This window comes from Microtus ochrogaster, unplaced genomic scaffold, assembly GCF_000317375.1.
Source record: "Microtus ochrogaster isolate Prairie Vole_2 unplaced genomic scaffold, MicOch1.0 UNK25, whole genome shotgun sequence".
NCBI classification, from domain to species: domain Eukaryota; kingdom Metazoa; phylum Chordata; class Mammalia; order Rodentia; family Cricetidae; genus Microtus; species Microtus ochrogaster.
The window spans coordinates 3,667,283-3,670,895 of record NW_004949123.1 but is presented as its reverse complement, the minus strand read 5'-3'; positions in this window follow the sequence as shown (position 1 = coordinate 3,670,895).

Sequence of the window (3,613 nt, the reverse complement as noted above, 5' to 3'; positions counted from 1 at the left end):
GTTGCTTATTAACTATTTAAATTACAATTTATAACTGTAGTAAAATTAAAGCTATGAAATAGAACCAAAATAATCTTATGGTTGGGGCTCATCACAACATGAGAAGCTGTAATAAAGGGCTGAAGAATTAGGAAGGCTGAGAACCACTATTTTAGGGACTTATTATAAAAATCCTGAATCTTAACCAATTACAGTATCCCAAAGAATTTTCCTTATCTTCTAAAAGCTTCATAGTTCAAGGTCTTACATATAATACTTTAAAATATTTTCAGGTATTATTTACCATAGAAAAAGATTCAACTTTTGCTTCCTTGTTGTGATTGTAAATAACACCAAGTATTGCATATTTTTATGAACTTTGTGAAAAACTAAGCTGGCTATTTGTATCCTTATTTCTAGTATTATTGAAATCCTAAAAATAATGCATTCAACTTTTTATTGTGTTCAAAATATAAAAATTAATTTTAAGAATGAGACCATAATAAATTCCATTTTTTAATTTCTTTTCATACTCATTAAAAAACATTAGGAGAACAAAACAGCTAGAATATGGAATAGAAAAACATTATGTAGGTAGAAGTCCAGATGTAGATTCCAGTCCTTCTTTTTACAGAGTATATGATATGATCTTATAAGCGAGTCACACAATTCTATGAGATTTGGTTCACTCAGCCTCAGTATGAGGATATAATTTATTCCCAAAATGATGCATTACATAAAGAAAAATATGTGTAAATAAACCTACATGGGGAGGCATAAGATATTCTGAAAGTAATGATGGGATACACTGCAAAAAACTCTAAAAAAAACTTTGAATATTTGTTTTAATGAACTTTAAATGCAACTCTTATGAAAAATTTGAACAAAAGTGATCCAATGGGAAAAAATGTTGTTGAAAAGACATGTACTTTACCGCAGCCATTTTAATCTAGCATGTTTGCAGCAACTCTCAAAGCAGGGAGAGAATCCACAGTCTCTATTATTTTCCCAAGCTGATGTTTCTGTATGATATATCAATGAAAGAACGCAATATTTTGGAAACTCGGTTGACAGTTTGCAATTGATGTGGAGTGTCCCTAAAGCAAAGAGAGATCAGGCTCTGAAAATCAATAGTATAAAATGGTACAAAGCATGAAATTTCACTTATATCAAGCAAAAGCTGATTTATATTGGAATGGGAAGAAAAATTATTATTCTGGGTACAAAAATGTCATCTGGTACCTTGATCCATCATACCACCCTGCAAGTGATCATTTATACTCTTTACGTGTGTAGAGACATGTATAATATATGTGCAGAAAAGATATGAGACAGAGCACAAAGAAACTTTGATGCTTCCAGAACTATGGGAAGCAAACACTATTCCTCAAGCATGCACATTCAAAACATGTGCTTAAATGCCGTAAGCAATCAGCAATATTTTCGTTTGAGAAATGGGTCACTACTTACTCAAGAAAGTAGTGAGCTTTTATATTGTATTATTTATTTTGTGTAGTGGGGCAGAGTCTTACTATGAATTCATTTTGTGCTGGAATTGTAGCTTAACAGACAGCATCCTGCAGGTTCTCAGCTTTTTGAACAAAAATGCTCTCATTTCCTCAAGGAGAGATACTTTCCCAACCCTTTCTGTGCCTCCCAAAACTGATCCCTTCTTCAGTCTTAGAAGGAACAACAGCTGCTTCATGCCGTTTTAGTCATGGAAAAGAGATAAAGGAAAGTGGCCCCAGCAGCCATAACAGCTGTCACTACCACAACAAGGACCTGGAGAAATAAAAATGGCATAAGTAGTGTTGGCATTACAATAAAGATGTAGGGAATTAACAATGCACTAGCCAGCTTCCTCTAGATCTCTCCAGCTTTCCATGAAAGGAACTGAAAATAAATCTAACCAAGTATTTGAACTGGCAAAAGGTATGTCTAGCTATGGATTCTTTGTTCTGTTTGATATGATTCCATTACAGTATACAGCAGAGATTCACATGGCAAAGGGTTAAACTGCGAGTCACTGGCCATTTATTAGAGGATTTTTGTCCCTTTGCAGTGATTCTTTAAAAGAGTGATGACACAGGGTCAAATCTGACTTTGATGGTGCCCTGGTGGAAACTGTGTAGGTGGAAATTATGAAATATTTTTATCCAGCCTCTAGTTAACCCTGCTGTTTTCAACGCGGGGACAAGATGCCAGAACACCTTTCACAACTTCAGATCAAAAGACAAAAAAGCATCTTGATTTTTACATCCTGGTGAATATGTTTTAAAATGTTGTACATTGTGTTATTAATAATATTATTATAGTCTCAGTAATCGCTCATTAAATTGAGATTTTGTAAAGAAATCACTGTAATGATTTTTAGTCATTTTGTACCTCTTAAATATACTCAAAAAAAGTCACACTCATATTCACAGTGCACTAAAAGATGATCCAAAAATGGTAGAAAACCTATAGATGCCTAAAATCACAAACTTGTTAAAGTGTAACTTTGGAGTTTTGTTGTTTGTTGTTGAGCAAAAGAGGAACAAAAGTTGACCTCTAATTAAGTATAAGTGAATGTGTTGTTCTTAATCAGTTAATTGAGAGTGAGGACAAATTTTTAAAAAGTGCTATAAATTTCACAGAAAAAGAAAAGGAGGGCCGGGCGGTGGTGGTGCACGCCTTTAATCCTAGCACTCGGGAGGCAGAGGCAGGCGGATCTCTGTGAGTTCGAGACCAGCCTGGTCTACAGAGCTAGTTCCAGGACAGGTTCCAAAACCACAGAGAAACCCTGTCTCGAAAAAAAAAACCAAAAAAAAAGAAAAAGGAGGTACTACTATAAAATTCAAATACTTCAACCTAAAAGACAGAAGTCTAAAACTCTATTTTTTAAGTGACATTTTTTTTCTCTTTTAAAATTGTTTATTTTACTTTTGGAAATTATAATATATATTACATCTTGTTCCTTTCCCATTCCTCTTGCTTTCTTCCTATTTCATATCCTTTTAAAATTAATTTTTCACACACACGTGCAGGAACACACACACACACACACACACATCCCTAAGTATGCAAGTATATACTGCTTAGTCTGTGTAATGTTATTTGTATGTATATTTTCGGGGCTGATCATATTGCACTGGCTAATCAACTGGTATTGTCTTCTTTGGGGAAAATTTTCTATTTTCCTACTCTCAGAATTCCTTAGTTGTCTGAAGTTCTTTGTGTCGAGGGTTGAGGCTGCCTATGCTTTCTCCATTCCATTTTGGAGTGTATATTGTTGTCCTTCTTAAGCCCATGCTTTGTCAGTCATGTTGGTGAGACTTTATGGGTATATCTTCTAACATTCCTAAGAAACACAATATCACAGCAAACTCCTTCTTTCTCTAGCTTTTATCATCATCCTGTCCCTTTCCTCAGTGATCTCTGAGCCATAGGTGTTGGAGTTGCTTTGTATATTTTTCCAGTGGAACTAGACTGCACAACACTGCATTTATTTATTTATTGTGGTTTTCTACACTGGTCTCTGTCTGTCCTTGGTGAAGAGTGAAAACTACACTTGTTTTTCACTTATACTCCTTATACACTTGGGTATTAGGACAAATATTTTTTTTTATTAAGAAAAAAATTTCGGCCTCCTCCC